This window comes from Rhinolophus hipposideros (genome assembly GCF_964194185.1).
Source record: "Rhinolophus hipposideros genome assembly, chromosome: 17".
NCBI lineage: Eukaryota > Metazoa > Chordata > Mammalia > Chiroptera > Rhinolophidae > Rhinolophus > Rhinolophus hipposideros.
The window spans coordinates 951,320-963,752 of NC_138063.1; positions in this window are offsets into that span (position 1 = coordinate 951,320).

Here is a 12,433-nt window from a genome sequence, read left to right on the forward strand (position 1 = left end):
ATCTTTACTTGTAGACTTTTAATTGTTAGCCAATTTCCATAAAATTCAAAGAATTCTTCAGAAAAAATAAATTAGTAACTGTCTTTAAACAATAAGCACCGCCTAGCACACACACAACCTAGACCTCTTGGCTCTTTTGAATTAAATAAAAGAACTTAGAAAAACAAAGAGAAAAATATCTGATTTAGATATAAATTAAAAGTTACATATTGAAGAGAGCATGGCCAGTTCTTGAACAGCAAACCAATGAAATGTTTATTGAACATGGAAGTCTGTAAGACACCATGGTTTCCATGGGTGTTTACAGTTTACAAAGCACTTTCTCATGGATTACTTAAATTTGGGAAGATGCCATCCCCATTTACAGGAGGAAAAAGGTTCTAGAAGGTGAGGCGCTTTACCCAAGCTCACACAGGTAGTCAGAGGAGTCAGACCCAAAGTTTCTGCTAAGCATGTTGCCTTTGTGTGTGGAATGCATGTCACCTCTAGGCCTGTGGGGTGATTGGAAGGAAAGCGACTTCCAGGAGAGCAAAGCTCATTTACTCCATCACCCGTTGGTGTCATGTGGGAGTCCAGTTAACTGCCTTTGCTCATTCCTTCTCTAGAAATTGAGCAGCATAACTTTTGTCTGCCATCATCAAGGGACAGTGTCCTGGTGAGGATACGACCTATGGCTGAGACTGAAGTTTCATGGAGATAGTCCTTGAAAAAGCAAATCTGCACCTTTCACTCAAATTCTTCCCTGCTCATCGGTCCTGTATTTCCAGTTTAGAAGGTGCTTTCAGTTTGGCTGTTCCTGTCAGACACACACTAAAATTCAGTGTGTCCAAAAGCTGGTCTGAGATCTCTCTCCACTGAAGTTGGTGCTGGAGGCTGAGTGGCTGGGAAGGCAGCTGCTTGGTGGACGCAGGTGGGGGCAGAGCCAGCCTCTCCCTGCCAAGTGTCTGGGGGTCGGTGACTCCAAATTCATGTTTTGTGGACTAAAACGTTTGGAAAGTTTCACATGAGGATAGAGTATATTATGGAATGAAACTGAACAGGACTGAGAACCTGCGTTTATTTCTCAGTCAGGTTGAAGATAATACTGCCTTTTAATTTTTTCATTATGAAGCTCACTTTTGAATCTCAGGTAACGTGCTATTTAAATCCCAATACAGAGAGTCCCTTGCAGCAAATGATGAGGATTTACAGGTGTGGACCCTGAGAAAGAAGACATCTATCGGGAAGGACTCCTGGTGGCCTGCTGGGCTCAAATCTAAAAGTAGAGCCTAGTGTCCATTTCTACACGGGGCCTTCACGCAAATTGGACTTAAAGGCCTGCACACCTGCCTGCCTGCGCTGTGTGCCCGGCACGGAGCCAGCCCGTTGGAAGGGCTTCTGGTGATAGTATTTCAGCCGGTGGCGAAGTCTTACCTGTCCAATCGAAGCTGCGCAGCTATATCCATCCACTCTGATTTTAACGACCAATCAGAGTGGCTCCATTGTGACCAATCAGGACAGTGCCTTTTGGACCAATCAAACTTTGAGGATTTGGAGTACTCATTTGCATGAAGATGGACCAATCAGGGACGAGGGGCAGGGTCTTCTGTCTATATGTCAGCTCTCCTTTGGCTGGGAGAGCACTTTCCCTTTCCACGGAAGACTGGAGACTGCGTGTCCCTGGCTGGCGCTGAAGTGGAGCTGTTTAGCCAGAGAGGGGCCTCGCCCCAGGGCAGCTTGGGGGCTGCTGCTTCATGGTTGAGCTGCTTGCACTGAATGAAGTTCCTTCTCCACTGCACTCCAAATGGGGGACTCCTGTTGGTATTGAATTGGCACCAACGACCATGGGTTGACAGAGGTGACATAGAAAGGATGACTAGGAGTCTTCTAGAAATACAGAGACAATCTTCCGGACACTGAGTTACAGCCTGACAATCAAAATAAGTTGAAGTCCGATCTGACCGAGGCTGAGAGGCTGCGTCCATCCTTTGCCCCCGTACCTAACGCTGCCGGCCTGCCTGGAGCCACCCTGTTTGTGCTACTCAGGCCGTCTCTGCATTGGGCGGGCCACTGCAATGTCAATGCAGGGAAACCAGTTTTGGTTTTCCAGGGATTCTTGGTCATTATTTCTAGCCACAGATGGAGTTCTCCCACCGAGCGTGTGGTTGTTACTCTGCTGACGGAAACTGCTCAGAGGCTGATGGCCTGGGGTTGGCCGCTCACACCTGACAAAGACCTGTCCAAAACTTGAGAAGAGAGTCCATGGTCTCCCTGTTCTGAAAGCCAGGCAGCCATGCCCCTTAGACCTTACACAGAATCGGCAGAAAGTACAGGCTGCCATTTCTCCTGTGTGGGGAAGCCCTTTGAATGTGGCTCAGGCCAGGAGCAGCCAGGTTGGGTTGGTGACAGACGCAGGAGCTGAAAGCCAACTCACCTGTTGTGAGAAAGCTCATTAAACACCAGCCGCTCCAGGGATTTTACTGCAAACCAATCAACCTAAACTGTAAAGGAGGCTGACCTCAGCCCGATCCATGGGTCTTCCATCCCGACTTTACCAACCAGCAATAGGAATTGATTTCAAAGGCTCTAAAATTGGCTCCCTACATCGGAGACTTGTTCTAAGTGCCTGTAAGCCGCGGGCTCACAGGTGTCAGCACGTGTGCCCTAATGCAGGCCCACTGGGCAGAGTTAAGTCCCCCTGAGTTGTCACTGCAACTGACTCCTCCACTCAGATAGAGGATGGATGGAGTGTGGGTCTGGGCATTAACAAGGTGTCTCCGCTGCCCGGACCCGGGGTCATTTCCCTCCCATGGCCAGAGGGTGCTTTAGTAACAGACGGTCTCCCATTTCCTGGTCCAGTGTTGGAATGTGATGGATAGAAACTTCAGGGCATCTGGGATGCGTGGTGCCCGTGATGCTGCGTCCTCCAGGGCAGGGCTGACAGGGCCTCGCCCTTTTACTTCTTGTAGTAACAAGTGCTTGGGGGTTTGCGACTTCTCGTTTTAATCATGACATGCTGCTTTCAAATGGTCAAATACAAACCTTTATTTTTAAGCCCTTAATTTTACTTTACTGAGACAGTGCCTACACTGGTACACAAACCCCATTCCACACTTCCTTTTTAGTAGTGGGAAATTTGATGATTTCGGAACCATGTATTTAAATTTCTTCCTTCCTTCCTTCCTTCCTTCCTTCCTTCCTTCCTTCCTTCCTTCCTTCCTTCCTTCCTCTTCCTCCATTTCTTTTTTCCTTCTTTTTTCCTCCCTCCTTCTTTCTTCTCTCTCTCTCTCTCTCTCTCTCTCTCTCTCTCTTTCTTTCTTTCGGTGTGGGTTGTGGCTTTGCATGTGCCATTTTGAAAAATCTGGTCACTACAGTCAAAGAATTAGTTGATACAGTGAGCAACAAAAAATTCAATCACATCGCTCATTTGACTGAATAGACCAGCCCTCATGGACACAGGTAGATCATTACTAGAAAATCTAAAGTCCATAGAAATCTTAAGGGCATCATCTGTACATAGCCAGGAAGTGTGGTCCGTGTCCCACGAAGCGGGTCATCTGTGCCAGGTGCTCTGTCCTCTACACCATTACGATTCTCTCCCTCTGACGCCCAGCTGGGCTGTGTTAGACTTCACGACGCTGTGACGTGCTCCGGGTCTTTGCGCTTACAAAGCTCTGAGGACTGGGCCATCCTGGAGCCTCGTAAAGGATCTTTGCCCTTAGGTTGGGCCACCCTGAAAATTCAGGGTAATCTGCCTTCTTTACGGTCGTTTGATTAGCTTGATTCCATCTTCAGCCTTCATGCCACATGCTCTGTAACGTGACTTATTCACAGGCTCAGCCATTAGGATGCAGACGCCTTTTGGGGACCAGTGTCCTGCTCCCCACACTTGTTTCTCAACTTGCTCAGATCAGGGGACTGCCTGTGTGTGATCAGCAGGCTCATTCATTCATTCACTCACTCACTCATTCCCAGTCCTCTCCTTCGGGCATGGTCAGCAGCCGGTCAGCAGTGGGTGGAGGGATCGAGCATTAGTAGAGTACCTAATTATCATTCATACCTGGATATTTTATGTGTGTCAAAGGGTAGTCACACTCCCCAAGCTATACCATTTATGAGTTTCGCAATGAGAAGACTGGGGCTCAACAGACTGAGCGATTGTTGAACTCCTTCATTAGTAATGGCAACAGCTGGACCTCAGTAGAAATGCTTCTGCCTCCAAACCCTATCATTTGCATAATACATGTTTAAGAATTCTTGTGCTTTACCAGGAATTAAAACTCAGAGACAAGCAGAGTGAATGACCTGACAGGATGTTGGTGACACTTCCTAGTGTGGCACACAGGTGGCTGGTCCTTTGATCTGCCTGCGGGGCGGTCACTTCAGCTTCAGGTTGAAAGGAATGTGGTGAGGACCTCCCCCCCCCCCTCAGTTTTCATGACCAATTCCATTCCAGTTTCCTCGAGGCTGTGTTTTATAACCTGGCTGAAATCGTTTTAAAGGTTGACACTAGCTAATATTCTGAGTCCTATGAACTTGCGAGGAGACCCTCTTTACACGAGGAAATGGGGCTAAAGATGGGGAGTGACCCACCCAAGCCAGTCAGAGAGAGCAGAGTAGTCACCCCGGAGCCAGGCTCCCATCTGCTCACCTGCTCAGGGATTTTTGTGGCACATACCACCTGGACAGGTGTGTGCTGCTGAGCTGCTTAGCGAGGAAGTCTACAGCATGGACATGCAACCTCCCCCCAACGCGACAAACACCTTTGTTCTAAAACAGCATAATTTCCAGAAGCCACTGTAGCTAATTCTGGGAGAATGACTCATGAAAATGATGGAGAAAATCTATACATATGCTAGGTAAACGTCACTAGGTAGCAACTTAGACTGTTTATGGTTGTAAATAGACTATTTGTGGTCAGTCACCAAGACCATGAGAATTAAAATCTCAACATTGTCTCAAATATCCCATCGGCCACAGTTCTGGTCTCTTTCTTCCCACAACCTTCCCGGGGCGTGTCTGGGAGGGTGACTTGGGCTCCATGTGCCTTCTGTGGTCCTGTCCTGCTTCGCATTCAGCTCCACTGATGAGCCATGTGCTCAAAGTGGGCAGTGGGGGCCAAAGCAGCAGGACGGAGGGAGGACGAAGATGGGTGAGGGTTTGGTCCTGAGTCAATAACACATACGGTCCTTCCAACTAAAATCTAGTTCATTACGCTTCTGTTTCCCACATTAGTGTCATGACATCCTTTATTGTTTCACTAAATACTGAACTGTTATGAGAGTAGAATTGTAAGTTAATATTAATTTTTCAAATGGTAACCAGATTCTTCTAGTAATTGTTTCAATATTGTCACCTCTTTTTTAGCGTGTTAAGTTGTAAGTCTGATTTTCTACACAGTGTGTAGATAGAAAGAGCAGAAGCATTAATTTAAATGTACAATTTGAGTCAATTGCAACAACTATTGGTTTGTTGAATTTGTGTTGCATAAAATACCTACTGCAAGTTATGCTCTCCAAAGCCACCCATGAATGACACAGACCACCTGACCTCATGCTGTGCCAACATGCTGGTCCCTGGTCAGGACGACTCCCACATGGCACCAAATGTCCCCGTGAACGGAATTCCCTGACTGCCTGCAGGCTGACTGCGTGCAGCCAAGTAGTCACTTACTAGGAAGAAGGTCCCCACTGAGGGGCAAAGCATGGAAGGTAACTCGATTCACTCTGAACAGATATTATTTGTCATGTTGAGTTGAGCAAAATACAAATTGCCTTCAATTTTCCGGGGTTTGTCAGGGTCTAGCAGCTACTGGCCACACGACTTGTCGGGGGGAAAGACGTCAACGCAGTATTTTGTACAGCATGGTTTTTGAGGATTGGGTTGATTTATGCCACCAAAAGGAGCCACATGTTGCTCTGGACGTTTCTCTGCTCCTGGTTATCCACGTGAAGCTATCATTCCCTCTGTGTGAGACTCCAGGCAGACTCTCTCCCTAGTAATATCAATCCATGAGATGCTGAGGGACACATGCTCAGCATTCCCAAGCTCAGCGGAGAGTGGGAGCAAATTCATGCTCTCACATCCAAAGGGAAGGTGCACAGGAGAGACGTCATGGGTGCAGAGGCCCCCAGACTCAGAGTGGGGGGAGCACCAGGGCGCCATCCGCAGCCGGAAAAGCTGCCCATGGAGACAGGTAAGGCTGAGGGATTTGCGTAAGGCATACGCAGATTTGTTAAGGAAAGTCACCATGGCTCACGCAACTGAGGGACATGGAGCACAGCGGAGCAAAGTCTTGTTTTGGGAGAGCCTGTTGTGAGCCTGTCGTTTCTCCAGCAGGGTCGTGGTGGGAAATCAATGAGATGAGTGCTTCAGACAGGCGAGCGCAGCCAGGCTCTCCAGACACCCAGCCCCAGGGAGCTCCTTCTTGAGCTGGTCACTGAGGCTGGGTTCTCTCCTGTGGTGACGGTTCTCCTTCCTGCTGCCCTTTTCCCAGTGTGGCTGCACTGATTTTCAAATCAGAAGACTTCATTTCAAATTTGGGGGCTGCCTTACTGTTTACCTGTGTCAGCTGATGCGTTTTGAAAAAAGTCAGAGTGATGTGCACATGTACTGAGTGTTTCCCACTCCTGGAATATTCCTGGTCATACAGGAAGCGTAGTTTTAGATTTTAAAGAAAGTGCCAAACTGTTTCCAAGAGTAGCTGCACCATTTTACATCCCCCCCCAGCAAAGTATAAGTGACCCAGTTTCTTTGCATGCTCACCAACATTTTATGTTGTCATTGTTTCCTTTGTTGTTCTTTGTGTGTCTGTGTTTTCAAGCCATTCTAACACAGGTGTGGTGAGGTCTCGTTGTGGCTTTAGTTTGCATTTCCCTGATGGATACTGATACTGCACATCTTTTCATGGGCTTATTTGCTGCCTGTATTTCCTCTTCAGAGTAATGTCTTCTCATGTCTTTTGCCCATTTTCTAATTGGGTTGTCTGGTTTTTTGTCATTCACTTTGAGAGTCCTTTATATATTCTAGGTACTATCGTTTATCAGATACATAGCTTCCAAGTATTTCCTCCCAGTCTGTGGCTTGTCTTTGCACCCCCCTTTCACAGAGCACAAGCTTAAATTTCTGAAGATGCACAATTAATCCATTTTTCCATCAATGGATGGTGTTTTGATGTTAGTTCAAACGGTACTTTGCCTAGCCAAAGATCCAGATTTTATCCTGTGTTTCTTACCCCCAAAGTTTTATAGTTTTACATCTTATATATAAGTCTGCAATCAGTTTTGAGTTAATTTTTGCATAAGGTGTGAGGTTTACATTGAGGTTAATTTGTTCTTATCCAGAAATCATATGGGCCTTGAGATTTATTTTTGGGGAAACTTTTTAATTAGAAATACAGTTTCTGTAATAGTTATAAAACTCTTTGGATTATCTCTTTCATCTTGGTTGGGTTTTAGTGCATTTTGGGCTTCAAGAAAGTGGTCCATTTCTTCTTAGCTGTTGAATTTATGAGGATGAAGTTGCTTGCAATATTCCCTTATCATTTTAATAGCTGCAAAACCTGTGGTGATATCCCTGTTTGATTCTTGATGTTGGTGATTTGTCTTCTTCCCTTTTAACTTCTTTAATCTTTCTAGGATCATTAATTATTGATATATTTGAAGAATCAGCTTTTTGTTCCATTGATTTTCTCTATTGCTTTCCTGCTTTCAATTTTCTTGCTTTCTGCACGTTTCTTTATTATTTTCTTTGCTCCTGCTTGCTTTAGTTTACTTTGTTCTTTTTCTAGTTCTTGAGGTGGGGATTTAGATTATTAATTTGATACCTTTCCTTTTTTCCAATGTAAGCAGTTAGTGTATAAATTTCCCTTTTGGCACTGCTTTGACTGCGTCCCACATAGTTTGACTTACTATACTCTCATTTTCATTCAGTTGTTTGCAGAGAACACATTCAGAATCATGGTTTCTTCCCAGTGGATTCATCCTTTGTCAAAATGTAATATTCCTCATTGTTTTTACATAGTAAATTTTTTGCTCAGAAGCATGATTATAATATAGCCAATCCGATTTTTAAAAAGTTGATATTTGCATGGTCTATCTTTTTCTACCTTTTTACTTTCAAAACTACCTATGCTGTATTTTAAGTGAGTTTCTTGTCATGTTTTTCCTCTTCTAGCTCATTCTGCTAATCTCTGTCTCTTAATTGGTGCATTTAGAGCATTTGCATGTGGTAAGACACAGCCATGTTCAGACCTAAGTCTGCAATTTTGCTTTCTGTTTGTATTCACTGTTTGTCATTTTTCTATTTCTCTTTCCTTGCCTTCCTGTGGTTACACGAACATGTTATAAGATTATATGTTAAATTACTTATAGTATTTTTGGATAGTTGTGTTGTATAGTTTTGTTGGTGGTTGCTCTGGGTATTGTAATACACAATGAATGTTATCACAGTCTACTGGCACTGACAGTTCACTACTTTGTGTGAGGTATAGGACTCCATTTAGGTTCCATCCCCCTTCCCACTTTTTAAATATAATTGTCCCAAGTATCTCCTCTATGTACACTGAACTCCATATCAACTGGTATTACAGTTTTTGCTTCAACCATCAAATATGATTTGATAAATTCATAAGCAGATAGTATACTACATTTACCCCTATTTTTATCCTTTCTACTGCTTATCTTTCTGAAGTTCCAAGTTTCCTTCTGTGATCAATTTTTTCTACTTAGAGAATGTCCTTTAGTCAGTTTTAAGGATGGTTTTGCTAGTGACACTTCTTTTTTCCCCTTAAAATGTTTTTATTCCCTCTCCTTCCTGAAGGACATTTTTGAAGGACATAGAATTCATGGTTGACAGTTCCTTTGTCTGGCACTTGAGAACGTTGCATTCCTTCCTTCAGGCCTCTGTGGTTTCAGATGAGAAATAATCTGTCATTGGAGTGGATGTTCCTCTGTGAGCGATGTGCCATTTCTCTCTGGCTGCTTTCAAGATTTTTTATTGTTTTTATATTTCAGAAGTTCCATTATGATGTATTTTGACAGGAATTTCTTTGGGTTAATCCCATTTTTCATTCAGTCATCTTCTTCAGTATGTAATGTTAATGTGTTTTGCAAAATTTGGGAAGATTCAGCCATTTTTTCTTTGAATTCTTTTTTTAGTTCCATTTCTTTCCTCTCCTTCTGGGACTCTGATGGCAGGAAGGTTATCTCTTTTCTTATTGTTCAACAGGTCGCTGGTGCTCTTTTCATTTCTTTCCACCTTTTTTCTCTCTATTGTTCAGACTGTGTAAATCCTGATGTTCTGTTCTCAGGCTGATCGACTCAACTCTACCACGCAGCCCCTCCAGCCAGTGTTCACTTTTGGGATCGTAGTTTTTGATTCTGTAATGTTTACTTAGTCCGTTGTTATAACTTCTGTTTCTTTGCTGAGATTTTTTTCCACTTGTTTCAGAGAATTTGTAATTGGCATGGAAGCACTTTTATGATGGCTGCTGTACAGTCATTGTCAGATAATTCCAACATCCGATCCATTTCCTGATCGTTTGGCCCCAGTCTTGTCAGTATTTCCACAACATCAACAGGAGGCCACAGGGCTCCCATTGCAGAGGCAGCACGACGCCCACGGTCCTCAGCCACCAGTGTCGGCACAAAACACTCATCGTGGCAGGTGGCACTAGCCTTCTCAGTAGAGAGCCAGTGCAGGGTTCCAAGGACCTGGTGGGACAAGCCACATGGGATGGGATGCGCAGCAGTTTTCTTTACTGATTAAGTTATAATTTAATATACAAACTGTCTGCACTAACATGCAGATACCCCATCTTAGAAATACTTCCACAAAATGACTTTGAGGGGATAAAAACCTTAATAATGTTTAAGTTAATTGGAATATCTATCTATTTTGAAAAAGTCGTTCTGCTACAAATACATGAGGCTCTCTGAATGCGCTTGTGTGGGTACGTACCTGTCCTGCGTGCAGGTGCACACGCGTGTACGTGGCCTGGTCCATGTGGGTGAGTGTAATGGTGGTTCAGCCCTCCATGAGGGGCTGAGGGCCATCCCCACGGTGTGTCCACTTCTGTACCACTGAGCCCCCCATCTCTCCGCCTCTCAAGGAGACACGTTTCTGAGATTTGGGTGAGCACTAAGAGCTTCTGATAAAGGCAAACACAGCTCCCCGGGAGCAGGCTCACGGTGCGCAGCACACACAGGCCGCTGCCGGTTCCCAGGTGCCCACAGAGAGAAGCCGAGCTGCGGCCAGCGAGAGACTGGGGCCTGGAGAAGAGAATGAGGAAGCAACTCAGTCTGCTGAATGCAGCCACCAGCACGTGGGCACTCTTTCCTGGGGTGCCTGGAGCTCGTTCTTCCCACCTCTAAATGGCTACAGAGGCTTGTTTAGAATGAAAATTCCTTTACACGTTTTATTTAAAGTGCATTTGTTATGAGGACCAAACCAGGAAAACCTATATTTATCATTATTATAAGACCAATTGGAACTGGAAAGTGGTGCCTGAGTCCCAGGCAATAGATATCGTTCCTTTATGTTTCTGTCTCTTTCCCAACAGGAGTTCTTGACCAAGAAAGGACATCTGTTGGGGAATGGATGATGGTGCCCTATGAGGAGGGAGGGTTGATAGTATCACTGACGAGCTGTCAAAATGTGGGTGGGGCGAGAAACAGCTGCTCTTGTTGATTATTTCACACCTCAGCTTCAGGTTTTCAGTAGCAACTGTATGGAGTCTTGGGTCTCAGCTGATGACATACAGATGGCCACAGGCTCAATACATTGGAGTCAAACCTCCATGGAATGAATGTCACACGTGTCCCTCTGACATGGGACAGGTCACTCACACCCTGGCCTCCTGCAGCCCTGAGTGTGAAGCCTGTCAGGGTGGTTCTGTGCCGGGTGTCCCAACGCTGAGTTCATCAGTCTCCCTGAGGCGATGCGAGATCAGATAAGGGGCCTTGCACACGGCAGTCATTATCATTATTATTATTATTATTATTGTTATTATAAAAGTGAGTCTGTGCCCGGAGGTTGCCCCAAGCTTGTCCGGCCTTGATTATGACACTAATACAGTGATTATGGCTGCTCCCTGTCCCCACAGTGCCCTGGACCAAACGCAGATGACGCCTGCAGGCCGCGTGGGTGAACCCTGACCCAGGCTCCCACTCATTAGTGTCTGGGGTCAGCAACACGGTGGCTCCGCAGTCATTACCGCCGTCCCTTGCTTCCATGCATGGAGACAAATGGTGTGCTGCCACAGAGGTCGGGGGGCAGATATGAGCTGTGCTGTTGCTGGGTGCTGAGCAAGGCCAGGCGGCGGGGTCGCGGATGGGGCAGGCCTTTGTGGCCGTGTTTGTGCGGGCAAGTGTCTGAATGCACGGCGGGTGACACCTACTGTGTTTTTGTTTCCTCCTTGCAGCTGGAACGCACTGAGCAGTTTTTCTCTTCTCCTTCCTTCTGGTGCAGGGGGAGCAGAGGGCTGTGATTTCTCTCAGTGTCTTTTCTGAAACTGCAAGGCCAACACTCGCTGCAGGCGGGCAGCCTCTCCCGCGTCCCCTAGCCCTGTCCGAGCCCTCCACCCAACATAGCTCAGCAGCGGAGAGGCTCTTGTGTCCCTGCCACCTTCCACTGTGCCAGGCGACCTCAGAACACTTGACAGCTAAGCGCCCAGTGCAGGGTAAATGAGCCCCATTCATTTCCTGCCGCTGGCATATGGCATGCCATTGTCCTCGGTCACCGAGGCAGAAGTGATGCAATTTGTTGGCATGTCCTACCCCAGCACAGACTATCCACCCCACTGAGCCCCCAAGAAAACAACAGAAGTCGGAAAGGGCAGCCAAAAACTTCACAGCTTCATCACAGCCTCGCACACGGCCCAGGAACAGAGAAACGCCTCCTACGCGGTCGTCTGTGCCCGCGGGAGGGAGGCAGGGGTCTCACGACGTCTCACGTCTCTCTGTCTGTCTCTTTCTGTCTGTCTCTGTCTCTCTCACTAGAAAGAACGTCCACGTCGTTGATATTTAAGGAAAACAGGACATCATTTGGAACAGTCTTCCATTTGTACCTGTCCTATTTCTACTTTTTCTTCTTCCCAACAAAACAGAACACAACAAACCAACAAACAACGGGATATAAATGCATCTTCAATGACAGGAGACAAGGTCCCTGTGATATGCGTCACATCCAAAAGGATGGAGGCTGTGAAAAAGCCCAGCTACTGTTCCATGTGACAGGAAAGGAAAAGCTGGTATGTCCTGTTGGGCAAACATATTGACAAAGGGGTCTGAACGGGTGCTCGTGACTGGGTTTTCCCCAGTTCCCGCCCCCTGGGGCAGGGTTTACACAACAACCCACTTTCAGTGTCTGAAGCCAGTTTGAAAACAGGCAGAAGTGTCCTGCTCCAGGTGGTTTGAATTTTCACAGCGGTGACAATCATATCTTTGCTTTAATT